This window comes from Camellia sinensis, chromosome 2 (genome assembly GCF_055761805.1).
Source record: "Camellia sinensis isolate YWXY chromosome 2, ASM5576180v1, whole genome shotgun sequence".
NCBI classification, from domain to species: Eukaryota; Viridiplantae; Streptophyta; class Magnoliopsida; order Ericales; family Theaceae; genus Camellia; species Camellia sinensis.
This window is the reverse complement of record NC_138962.1, coordinates 72660139-72674152: the sequence shown is the minus strand read 5'-3', so window position 1 is coordinate 72674152 and position 14014 is coordinate 72660139. Positions and strand designations below refer to the sequence as shown.

Sequence of the window (14014 nt, the reverse complement as noted above, 5' to 3'; positions counted from 1 at the left end):
GGCATTGGAACAAGCGCAAAAACTCTCCCTTGTCTCACAGTATCTCCGGTGGGAGTAGATCTCGTAACATTTCCTGGTTTTGGGACTGATGATGTCGAACTAGCAGCAAATTTTCCATTGTTCTGTTTTCAATCTCTGGCCATATGCCCCTGTTTACCACAATTAAAACAAGCTCCTGACATACGGTAACAAACCCCACGATGCCTGTTACCACAAGTAGTACACAACGGGGTTATATCTCGGAAAGAATTAGAAGTATTCGAGGAGCCCGTATTTTGCTTCTTTGAAAAGAAGCCCTGCCTTTTACTACCCTTCCAGTCAGTTGTCGGTTTAGTTTGTCTAGCTATATTAGCTTCTGATATTATGGCCCTGTCTAGTACCCCAATGTAGGTTTCCAGCTTCAAGACATTCACCCTCTCTAGAATGTCGCTTCGAAGCCTGCCTTCAAAATGTCTCGCCTTCTTATAGTCTGTATCAATCACGTGTGGTGCAAACCTGGCCAATTCAGTGAATTTGGCCTCATACTTGGCTAAAGTCATATTGTCTTGCCTTAGTTCCATGAATTCTGCCACCTTCCTATCCCGGACACACTGCGGGAAGTACTTGCCATAGAAAATTTTAAAAATTTCGCCCAATCAACATCTCTGTGATTTTCTCGCATTAACATCCACCATCTTCTTGCCTCGTCTTCTAGCATAAAAGTGGCTAGAAGCACCTTCTGGGTCTCCGAGCAAGGGAACACTTCAAATAATTTCTCGATACCGAGAACCCAAGCTTCGGCTTTCAACAGATCTAAGCCACCATGGAACTGCGGTGGTTTCATTTTCTTGAATTCTTTGGTGAGAGCTATTATCCGATCATCATTCTGATTATCTGGCACGGGTGGTGCCGGAGGTGGAGGTGGCGGATGTAGTTGCTGCCACTGTTGTTGCCATTCCTGTTGTTGCCTCAATGTCTCTGCCATTTCCTGAATCAGTCTTTCCATTCTATCCAGTCTGGCAGTAAAAGATTCCTCTATCTCATCACCTCTTGTTCTCACCATCTGATTAAACTTACATTATACTTTATACAAAAGATACACAGGTATGCATATACTAAAGAGTATACATAATCAAATAATTTGAAATGCAAGCAATTCACAAACTTATAACACATAGTTGTTCACGTTTAACAGTTAAGCGTATTCTTGATGCTTTCAGATTCATACTTATCACATGAATGCATCCTAGATCTTTTCTAGACGCTTATTGCCCTTTTGGACAAGTGTGTGAGTTATTAACTTGGCTCTGATACCACTCTGTCACGACCCGAACCCGCCCCTATGGGTTAAGGCCATAACCGGCCAGTAATCACGAGATTACCTACGGCCTCAAACCAAATAAAACAAAACTCATTAGAGTAAATGGGCCAAACGGAAACAAATTTAAAATTTTGTCCATAGAGCTGTGCTTATATGCACACCATAACATTCCAAACATTTATACGTTAATAACTCACATCAAAATGTGTACTAACACAGAACACTGTACATACAGGATCATACAAGTTTAAGTCAGTCGAACCCAAGACGTATATACAAAAGTAGTCCAATGCTTTCACCAACATAACAAAACTATGAACAAAGGACAAAGGTGAAGACAGTTTCGTGCGTGAGACGTTTGGGTTGACTCCTCAAAACTTTGACTACTTCTCACAATTTCACCGAGGCTGGTTCTGGACGTCCCTTGGCTCACTTACATGTACATGAATGAGCGTGAGCGAAAGCCCAGTGAATAATATCAATAAGGAAGATACATAAGCAATCTTTGAAATAGTTACAGCAGACGGCCTTTGGCCTAATCACTTATATCAATTGGCCTTCGGCCCAATCATTTATGTCAATCGGCCTTTGGCCCAATCATTGATGTCAATCGACCTTTAGCCCAATCATTGATGTCAATCAGCCTTTGGCCCAACCATTGATGTCAATCGGCCTTCGGCCTAATCATTCATGTAAATCGGCCTTCGGCCTAACCATTTATGTCAATCGGCCTTCGGCCCAATCATTAATGTCAATCGGCCTTCGGTCCAATCATTCATGTCAATCGGCCTTCGGCCCAACCATTGATGTCAATTGGCCTTCAGCCCAATCATTCATGTCAATCGGCCTTCGGCCTAACCATTTATGTCAATCGGCCTTCAGCCCAATCATTCATGTCAATCGGCCTTCGGCCCAATCATTTATGTCAATCGTTGTCCACCATTCGAATTAATGAACTTACAAAACTTATATAGAAGTAAATAATTGGGCAATAATATAATTCAAATATCTTATTAGGATATTACTTACAGTGATCGGTTGGTTGGTTTGCCCTGGAGCTCGACCCTACATATTCCATGAACACAAAAGGGTCACAAACAATTCAATCCGTTCTAAATTCACATTTTTCTCTTTAAGCTTCATTCTTATCTCTTTAACTCAATTCCAATGCTCAATGTATGCCTAAGATTACTTGAAAGTGAAAGAGAATAGAAAATGAAACACAGAATGTCTTTTCAAAATTTTGAAAAATAGGGTCCCCGTTCGAGCGTGGACTTCCCTGCTCGAGCGGACCCATAAGGTCTGCAAAAGTACTGCATGCATCAAAATTACGCTCGAGCGTTAAGTCTGGCGCTCGAGCTGAAGGTCTGTCTACATAGCTCCCCGCTCGAGTGGACATCCAAGTCTGAAAAAAAATACTTGGAGCACGAATTTCATGCTCGAGCGGAAGTTTCCCCGCTCGAGCGGACATCAAAATTCTGGAAAATCCAGAATTGTTCTTTGAGCTCAATTCGACCTTCCAATCAACATTTCAAGCATGTAATAGCTCAAACTTCAAATATATTTGTGCTAACAGGATACAAACACCAAATTATATCATTATGAAGCTCAATTTCATGGATCAAACACTTGCATGCCCCAAATTAACCCAAACTCATCTCCAACTCATCAAATTCATGCATTCAAAGCTCCTACTCTTATAAATTGTACATGCATGTGATATATTACCCTCATTTCAACTCACATGGTGCAAATGGTGATTGTAAGCATGAGCTTCAATTAGAAACTTACATGGATCATGTATTTCAAACTCATAATTTTTGGCTCAATTATGTAAATTCATGGTTATTATGCACATGCAAGCATTCCATGACTTCAAATACAACAAAATCAATCCAATTTCCTTATGATCAAACTAACTCATGTTCTTGACCATTAATCAAACCTAAATTCACAATTTTCAATATTAAACTCATGAATTCACTTACCTAGAGGCTCAATTCTTCCAATCTATGGTCAAATCTAGAGTTAGGCTTCAAATTTCCAAGCCTTCAAGATCAAACTTTGATTCTCCTACACTCTCTCTCTCTAGTTCAGTTCTCTCTTTTTCTTCTTAGAGTTAAAACCAGCCAAATGATATAAAAGGAGAAATCAATTATAATAAGGCCCTTTACATGTGCTCTCATAGGCACAATTGATTTGAATTAAATAATTGAGCACTAAAGCACCAATTTAATCTATTTATTTTGATCCAAATCAATTTCCAATTAAATTTCACCGTAGGTTCTAAAAATTACACTAATCATAAAGGCGCAATCGATTTCAATTTCTGTGGCCGATAGGGCCTTCAATTTAATTTCCAAAGCAGATAGTCAAACAGATGTTCCTACGGTGAACAGATAGAAATTCAAAGCCACATATTTTCACATAATGGCACACAAAGTCATATTAAACACATAATCTGTAGGAACCCACATTTTATGTTCTCATCATGTTCATGAGCATCTGTGTGATTATGACTTGTTTAGCTTGCATGTGTATGTTGTGATTTGTTTCGCTTGAGTTAATGTGATCCATGTCTTGATTTGAAGCCTTGTGATTTGTCTAAGTGTTATGTGCTTGTCTGAGTTATGTTTAGCCGACGTTATTTCGATGCCGAGGTCATCCTTAATCTGGCATTAGTACCTTGGAACCCCTTGTCGACCTCAGTCCTTGCCTTGACCACATTAGCCGAGATGTTACCTTGCACCCCGGTGATCTCGTCCTGGAAGTGGTGTGACCTAGGCCGAGGTGTGGCGCATCTAGGCCAAGATGTGGCACAGCTTAGTCAAGTGTTGTCCTTCCTAGTCGAGGTCATTGTCACCCTAGTTGCCGAAGTCTTGTGGTTAGCCGATGTCACCACTTGCCGGAGTGCCATCCCGAGTAGCTTGTTAGATACGCCTTGTCAGAACCTTGTCTTGTCAATCCATCACCTTTTTGAAGAGAACCAACCAACCGTTGCCACGTGTCCGAGCTGAGAGTTAAGTCAGCCGGCAGAGAGAGAAACCCATCATTTGTTGTATATTGTTTTGAAGAGTAGAGAGAGAAGCTCTAGAAGAGGGAGAAGAGTTCTTGAGAGAGAATAGATTTCCAAGCTTGATTTCTAGAGATCCAACCGTTAGATCCGCGTTCTAAGGTTAGATTCTTGATCTACTCGTGATGTTCTTTATGTATATGTTATTGCATTGCATGATTGAAAATGATTTGTAAGCCATGCATCGTTTTGAAGTTCGATTTTAGAAAGAGAAAATGACATTCATGTGTTCTTCAAGAAAGTCTTGTTTTGATCCGAAAGCTTTATGCCTAGATTCACGTTTTGTGTTTGTTCTTGCATGATTTCCAAGTATGGGTACCCAGGTCCATGTTTTCAAACTCATAGCACGAAAACCCCAGATTTGTGATGACAGATTATGATCAAACATTCGTATTTTTCATGTTTTCACACCCATGTTCTTCATGTTCATCAGCAGAGGGAAACCCAGAGTTTCCCGACCTCTTTCCTTGCATGTGGCCCTCGGGAACACACCTCGGCAAGGAGGTGTGGAACCTCGGCCTAGACCTGGTTGGTGCCCAGCATGTTTTCCGAAAACATTTGTGTATGTGAGAGACTTGTTTGAAAGCGCATTCAATAGGCTTTGCCATGTGTTGTAGGACTTGGGCTTGTCTCGACCCCGACGTGTGAAGAAACGATGTGAGTGGTATTTTTAATAAAGCTATGTTACACTTGCTTTCATAAATCTCGTCTTGCCTTGTTTTGAAAAGTACTTGATCTAGCATGAATGACTATCCCTATTTTGTATATCAAATGCTATCTTGTTTTGATGACTTGTCTTGACAGTCCTTAGTGCTAGAGGACTATAAACTTTCGCAGCACATCTTGTCCTGACAGTCCTTAGTGCTAGAGGACTATAAACTTTCGCAGCACAGCTTGTCTTGACAGTCCTTAGTGCTAGAGGACTATAAACTTTCGCAGCACAGCTTGTCTTGACAGTCCTTAGTGCTAGAGGACTCTAAACTTTTGCAGCACAGCTTGTCTTGACAGTCCTTAGTGCTAGAGGACTATAAACTTTCGCAGCACAGCTTGTCTTGAAACTCTTGTCTTGATATGTCATCACCCCTTGAAATAAGTAGATGTTATTAACATCCAAGGAACTTGAAAGCCGGCAAATGAACTTGATTTCCCTCTTGATCGAAAAAGTATGCTATGTATAGTTTTGAAAGAAATCTTGGATATCAATCATGCAAAACCTTTATTTCTAGTATCATTCACTGAGTATCCAAGCTCACCCTCTCTATATATATGTAGGTGATGAACAAGAAGGCATTGAGGCCTAGACGTGATTGCCGATGTGTTTTGGGTGCTTTGCCGACATGTTTTGGATTTGCGTTTTGCATCGTCTTGAAGATTATGCTTCTCGGCTTATGTTTTCTTTGTTTGTTTTGGCATATGTCGGCTTGAGAAGCCTTTTGGTCAGGATGTATTTTGTGTTCCATTTTGTTGTATCTAAAATTGTAAGACTTGTAAAGATGTTCGATGTATGGCATTCCATTGGACTTATGCACGGCTCTCATGGACAACTCGGTTCATATGTATATTTTGCTTCCGCTCTTGTAAGCCCCATATTTCATGCTCTGATTGTGTGTGATTTTTGTAAGACGGCCTTCGGTAACCTCGGGTTACTGGCCATCACGGCACCAAACTACTAGGGGCGGTTTGGGGGCGTGACAGATTGGTATCAGAGCTCAAGATCCTTGTAGTACGTTAATCACACACCTTGAGTTCTAGAGAGCCTAGGATTTCCCTTAGAAGAAAGTTAAGATTGCATCATATTGCTTGCTACTTGACTATGTGTGCATCGTTTTGGCTTAGACGCTCGTTGCTTGCATATGTGTTATCTGTTTAGTTGTTTTAAAGTCTCATCTTGCATCTCCCCCCCCCCCTAGCATCATGAGGAGAGGTAGACCCCCGGTTGGCCGAGATCGGTCGGAAGACAGGTTGGAGAGATTGGAAAGGTTAGTCGAAGGCTTGGTTCGTGAGCAGAGGCAATCTAGGCCGCAGGATACTGGTACCACTTCTATGCATGCCGAACAGACGAATGGCCGATATGCAGCTCCACCCCCTCCGGTGCCACAGGTGCCTCCGCAGCAAGCTTTGTATGGGAACGACACGATAACTCTAATCAGAGAGTTCAAGAAGATGAAACCGCCGAGATTTCAGGGAGGCATAGAACCAATGAAAGCCGAGGCATGGGTTTTAGAGATGGAGAAGTTGTTTGAAGTTTTCCCCAGTACAGACGCTCAGAAGGTATCTCTGGCAGCATTCACGTTAGACGACGATGCTCGTAGGTGGTGGATGATGGTCCGAGAAAGCAATCCGGGTTTGACTTGGGCAAAATTTTTGGAGTTGTTCTACAACAAGCATTTCCCCCTCAGCGTCCGAGACCGAAAGACCACGGAGTTTCAGAATCTGGTCCAAGGGAACAAGACGGTCGCAGAATACGATCGTGCCTTTACTGAACTAGCGAGATATGCGCCTCATATGGTTGATGACGAGTATCGAAAGGCGAGGAAGTTCGAAAGTGGGTTGCGTGGGCCGATACAAGATCGGGTCAATATGCTCAATATGCCGACGTACGCCGGAGTACTGGACAAGGCCATCCTGGCTGAAGCTAATTTAAACCGATACCAGAGCTCAAGTGAGGGTCAGAGGAAGAGACAGAATTATGATAGTCGCCGAGTTCCGTTCAATGCCAAGAAGAGAATGAGCACGGACAGTTCCAGCAACTCAAATCAGGGAGGTAACGCCAAGCCGATGTGCGCGAGTTGCGGAAAGCTACATTTCGGGGTTTGCCGTTGGGCAACAGGGGCTTGCTATGAGTGTGACGAGATAGGCCATCGCGTGAAGGACTGCCCGAAAGCAAGGACCGATGATGGGAAAAGGAATGGAAGCACCTCGGGCTCTACACAGAAGAATAACATCGGGGGAATACAGGCGAGGCAGGGCAGAGTTTTTGCATTAGTACCAGGAGACGCCCAGAATGCCGAGGCGGTAGTGTCAGGTACCCTCTCAATTTGTTCTCAAGATGCATACGTACTGATTGATTCGGGTTCTACGCATTCATTTGTGTCCACTATATTCGCCGAGAAGTTGGATAGAGAATTAGAACCCCTTGATTATGTATTATCTGTGTCTACCCCATCTGGGAGAAATATGATTGTTACATCCATTTATAGGGCGTGTATTGCTATGATTGAGAGTGTAGAATTGTTAGTTGATTTGATGCCATTAAACATGACTCACTTCGATGTTATATTGGGAATGGACTGGTTAGCGGCGAATCATGCATCCATTAATTGTGTTACTAAGAACGTCACATTGAAGACCCCAAGTCAAGCCGAGGTCATTTTCCAGGGTAAAGGAGTTGTACCCCCACCTTACTTAATCTCATCCATGAAGGCCTACAAGTTGATCCAAAAAGGATGTAAGGGTTACTTATGCAGTATACTAAGTGATCTGAATGGAAATGTTGAGTTAGCCGACATACCCGTTGTGGAGGAATTCTCCGACGTCTTTCCGACTGAGTTGCCTGGCCACCTTGTCGATAGAGAAATAGAGTTTACTGTGGACGTCTTGCCAGGAACACAACCTATCTCCAAAACACCCTACAGAATGGCTCCAGCTGAACTTAGAGAACTGAAATCGCAATTACAAGAATTGTTGGATAAGGGATTCGTCAGGCCGAGCACTTCACCGTGGGGAGCACCCGTTTTATTTGTTAAGAAAAAGGACGGCACCCTTCGTCTTTGCATTGACTACAGAGAACTTAATAAGGTGACCATTAAGAACAAATACCCATTGCCAAGAATCGATGATTTGCTTGATCAGCTACGAGGAGCACGAGTCTTTTCCAAGATTGACCTTAGGTCGGGCTACCACCAGTTGAAGGTTAAAGCCGAGGATATCGAGAAGACTGCTTTTCGGACAAGATATGGCCACTACGAATTTTTGGTGATGCCCTTCGGAGTAACCAATGCCCCAGCAGCATTCATGGACCTGATGAACAGAGTCTTTAAGCCGTACCTAGATGAATTTGTCATTATTTTTATCGACGACATATTGATCTATTCTGGGAGTGCGAGCGAGCACGAGAATCATCTGAGACTTGCCCTGCAGACCTTGAGAGATAAGAAGTTGTACGCCAAGTTAAGTAAATGCGAGTTTTGGCTTTCCAGCATTTCGTTTCTAGGGCATGTGATTAATGAAGACGGCATATCAGTTGACCCCAGTAAGATTGAAGCCATTGTGAATTGGCCGACGCCGACCAACGTGTCCGAGATTCGTAGTTTTCTGGGTTTGGCAGGTTATTACAGAAAGTTTGTAAAGGATTTCTCGAGGATTGCAGTGCCATTGACACAACTAACGAAGAAGGGAGCAGCTTATGAATGGACCGACGAAAGAGAATCAGCTTTCCAGGAGCTGAAGGCGAGGTTGGTTACAGCACCAGTTTTGGTACTACCATCAGCTAATGAAGAATTTCAGATTTACAGCGATGCTTCACACAAAGGTTTGGGTTGCGTTTTAATGCAGAAAGGTAAAGTCATAGCGTACGCGTCTCGTCAATTGAAGCCCAATGAAAAGAATTATCCTACCCATGACCTGGAGTTAGCTGCCGTGGTTTTTGCTCTGAAGATCTGGCGTCATTACCTATACGGAACATCTTGCCAAGTTTTCACCGACCACAAGAGTCTGAAATACTTGTTCACCCAGAAAGAGTTAAATATGAGGCAGAGAAGATGGCTCGAGCTACTGAAGGATTATGACATGAAGATTCAGTACCACCCAGGTAAGGCAAATTTCGTAGCCGACGCATTGAGCAGGAAGTTAGTTGGAAGTTTGGCGTGCCTGACAGCGGTTTCGGTGGAACCAACCATTATTGAGGAAGCGAAGATCAGACAGAGGGAGGATAAATTCCTCGAGAAGGTAATTGATGAATTCGTCACCAAGCCGAGGCCGGGATACACTATGGAGAATCAAGTGCTTAAGTTTGAAGGAAGATTGTGCGTGGCCGACGTACCAGAGTTAAAAAGGAAGATTTTGCAAGAGGCCCATAGTTCCAAATTTGCCATTCATCCAGGGAGCACCAAGATGTATCGGGACGTAAAGCGGACCTTTTGGTGGCCAAACATGAAAAGGGAGATAGCCGAGTTTGTATCTCAGTGTCTGTGTTGTCAGCGAGTGAAGGCAGAACACCAGAGACCAGCAGGACTTCTTCAACCCTTGCCAATTCCTGAGTGGAAATGGGAGCACATCTCCATGGATTTCGTAGTGGGCTTGCCGAGGACGCAAAGAGGTATGGATTCCATTTGGGCTATAGTCGACAGGTTTACTAAGTCAGCTCACTTTTTGCCGGTCAAGACTACATTCAATGCCAACCGACTTGCCGAATTGTACATGAATGAGATCGTTAGGCTTCATGGTGTGCCGATGTCCATTGTGTCAGACCGAGACCCGAAGTTCGTTTCTAGATTTTGGCAGAGTCTACAAGGAGCCTTGGGAACAGAGTTGAGATTTAGCACAGCCTTTCACCCCCAGACCGACGGACAGACGGAAAGAACGATTCAGACACTCGAAGACATGCTCAGACTGTGCGTGTTGGACTTCCAGGGAGGTTGGGAATCGCATTTGCCCTTAGTGGAGTTCGCGTACAACAACAGTTATCAAGCCAGCATAGGCATGGCGCCGTATGAAGCTTTGTATGGAAGGGAGTGTAGATCGCCGATATGTTGGACTGAAGTAGGAGACAAAGCTCTAATTGGCCCCGAGTTGGTTCAGATGACAACTGAAAAGATCAAACTCATTCAGCAGAGGATTAAAACTGCACAGAGTCGACAGAAGTGTTATGCCGACCAAAGAAGGAGAGAGTTAGAATTTGAAACCGGGGATCATGTATTTTTGAAGGTCTCGCCGATGACAGGAGTTTCGAGATTTGGGAAGAAGGGTAAACTTGCACCCCGATATATTGGGCCGTTTGAAATTCTTGAGAAAGTTAACACCGTTGCTTACAGACTCGCTTTGCCGCCAGATTTGAGCCAAGTCCACAGTGTGTTCCATGTTTCGATGCTGAGAAAATATATCCGAGACCCACTACATGTAATAGATTACTCCGGGGTTGTAGTTAATGAAGACTTGGGCTACGAAGAGAAACCGATGAGAATTATCGACAGACAAGTGAGGCAGTTGAGAAACAAGTCGATATCAATGGTGAAGATCGAATGGGAGAAGCATTATGGCGAGGAGGCCACATGGGAAAAAGAAGAAGAGATGAAAATCCGTTACCCGGAGTTATTCGTAGGACAAGGTGACTTAAGTTTGGGGACCAAACTTCCTTAAGGAGGGTAGACTGTAGGAACCCACATTTTATGTTCTCATCATGTTCATGAGCATCTGTGTGATTATGACTTGTTTAGCTTGCATGTGTATGTTGTGATTTGTTTCGCTTGAGTTAATGTGATCCATGTCTTGATTTGAAGCCTTGTGATTTGTCTAAGTGTTATGTGCTTGTCTGAGTTATGTTTAGCCGACGTTATTTCGATGCCGAGGTCATCCTTAATCTGGCATTAGTACCTTGGAACCCCTTGTCGACCTCAGTCCTTGCCTTGACCACATTAGCCGAGATGTTACCTTGCACCCCGGTGATCTCGTCCTGGAAGTGGTGTGACCTAGGCCGAGGTGTGGCGCATCTAGGCCAAGATGTGGCACAGCTTAGTCAAGTGTTGTCCTTCCTAGTCGAGGTCATTGTCACCCTAGTTGCCGAAGTCTTGTGGTTAGCCGATGTCACCACTTGCCGGAGTGCCATCCCGAGTAGCTTGTTAGATACGCCTTGTCAGAACCTTGTCTTGTCAATCCATCACCTTTTTGAAGAGAACCAACCAACCGTTGCCACGTGTCCGAGCTGAGAGTTAAGTCAGCCGGCAGAGAGAGAAACCCATCATTTGTTGTATATTGTTTTGAAGAGTAGAGAGAGAAGCTCTAGAAGAGGGAGAAGAGTTCTTGAGAGAGAATAGATTTCCAAGCTTGATTTCTAGAGATCCAACCGTTAGATCCGCGTTCTAAGGTTAGATTCTTGATCTACTCGTGATGTTCTTTATGTATATGTTATTGCATTGCATGATTGAAAATGATTTGTAAGCCATGCATCGTTTTGAAGTTCGATTTTAGAAAGAGAAAATGACATTCATGTGTTCTTCAAGAAAGTCTTGTTTTGATCCGAAAGCTTTATGCCTAGATTCACGTTTTGTGTTTGTTCTTGCATGATTTCCAAGTATGGGTACCCAGGTCCATGTTTTCAAACTCATAGCACGAAAACCCCAGATTTGTGATGACAGATTATGATCAAACATTCGTATTTTTCATGTTTTCACACCCATGTTCTTCATGTTCATCAGCAGAGGGAAACCCAGAGTTTCCCGACCTCTTTCCTTGCATGTGGCCCTCGGGAACACACCTCGGCAAGGAGGTGTGGAACCTCGGCCTAGACCTGGTTGGTGCCCAGCATGTTTTCCGAAAACATTTGTGTATGTGAGAGACTTGTTTGAAAGCGCATTCAATAGGCTTTGCCATGTGTTGTAGGACTTGGGCTTGTCTCGACCCCGACGTGTGAAGAAACGATGTGAGTGGTATTTTTAATAAAGCTATGTTACACTTGCTTTCATAAATCTCGTCTTGCCTTGTTTTGAAAAGTACTTGATCTAGCATGAATGACTATCCCTATTTTGTATATCAAATGCTATCTTGTTTTGATGACTTGTCTTGACAGTCCTTAGTGCTAGAGGACTATAAACTTTCGCAGCACATCTTGTCCTGACAGTCCTTAGTGCTAGAGGACTATAAACTTTCGCAGCACAGCTTGTCTTGACAGTCCTTAGTGCTAGAGGACTATAAACTTTCGCAGCACAGCTTGTCTTGACAGTCCTTAGTGCTAGAGGACTCTAAACTTTTGCAGCACAGCTTGTCTTGACAGTCCTTAGTGCTAGAGGACTATAAACTTTCGCAGCACAGCTTGTCTTGAAACTCTTGTCTTGATATGTCATCACCCCTTGAAATAAGTAGATGTTATTAACATCCAAGGAACTTGAAAGCCGGCAAATGAACTTGATTTCCCTCTTGATCGAAAAAGTATGCTATGTATAGTTTTGAAAGAAATCTTGGATATCAATCATGCAAAACCTTTATTTCTAGTATCATTCACTGAGTATCCAAGCTCACCCTCTCTATATATATGTAGGTGATGAACAAGAAGGCATTGAGGCCTAGACGTGATTGCCGATGTGTTTTGGGTGCTTTGCCGACATGTTTTGGATTTGCGTTTTGCATCGTCTTGAAGATTATGCTTCTCGGCTTATGTTTTCTTTGTTTGTTTTGGCATATGTCGGCTTGAGAAGCCTTTTGGTCAGGATGTATTTTGTGTTCCATTTTGTTGTATCTAAAATTGTAAGACTTGTAAAGATGTTCGATGTATGGCATTCCATTGGACTTATGCACGGCTCTCATGGACAACTCGGTTCATATGTATATTTTGCTTCCGCTCTTGTAAGCCCCATATTTCATGCTCTGATTGTGTGTGATTTTTGTAAGACGGCCTTCGGTAACCTCGGGTTACTGGCCATCACGGCACCAAACTACTAGGGGCGGTTTGGGGGCGTGACATAATCATACTCATATTAAGGACCAATTAACATATTACGGAACAAGGATATCACATATATATTGGTAATGCCAAAAAATAATATAAAAGCTTTGTAAAAGTTCACATGAACTTTAAAACTATAGGGTGTGGGTGACACGATATTCAGAAACCAATCACTCAGGCAAAAAGCAATTACAATTCAATAGGCCACATTTCCCTAGGGAAAAATTACCCACAAAATTTGCTGGCCCAGCAACACTGAAAATGAAATCAAAATAACCATGCACTTCAACAAATGCTGATGAGAGTGCCACTGTGCATCAGACATGTAAATTGAATTAGAATGCCAATTTACCAGTTAAAAACAGAATAATTGAGTTTATATCAAGCAAACAACTTTCTTCCCCCCTCATTTCATATTAAGCGAACGGTGAAAGTTCCATTTTCTTAAACATGTATTTCATTAGTAAGAATGATAAATCTCTACCCATAAAAAATAAAATAAAATAAATAAAGAATGACAATTCTCTAATGGAAGTTCAAACAGAGCTATAGCAGGAAAATAAAAAGAATCCCCCCACCCACACATTTTTACCCAACAAAACTCCTAACTAAGCTACTCATGAATAAGAGCAAATTCATTCATACGAATAACATATAAATTTAATCTCAAACTACCTCTTCTGCCATTTTTGTCAAATTAGTGCCATACTCCTCTAATGTTGGCATCTTATTGCCACTAGATCCCACTCCAACTCCAACACCAACACCAATAGGTTTTGTACTTTCTCCAACCATTCGGATGACCGCCACCTCATTGCCCGCCGTCGTCCCCCCTTGCCGCTGCTTGTAGTCGAGAGAGAGAGAGAGAGAGAGAGAAAGAGAGAGAGAGAGAGAGAGTATTTTGGGAATTTTTGAAATTGGGGATATTTTTGTTTAAGGGGTTGGGGATTGGGGATCATGAGTGAGAAGCAAAAGGGGGGAAAGA

At 42.8% G+C, this 14014-nt stretch overlaps 1 long non-coding RNA gene across 1 annotated transcript in view; it reads right to left on the bottom strand.

Moving 5' to 3' along the window:
- The window catches only part of LOC145807653 (uncharacterized), a 30464-nt gene extending 16669 nt beyond the window's left edge, over positions 1-13795 (bottom strand). The window contains exon 1 of the long non-coding RNA XR_014350917.1: positions 13705-13795. This is a non-coding gene — a long non-coding RNA (uncharacterized LOC145807653). The remainder of the gene's footprint in view (positions 1-13704) is intronic.
- Between the last annotated feature and the right edge of the window lie 219 nt (positions 13796-14014).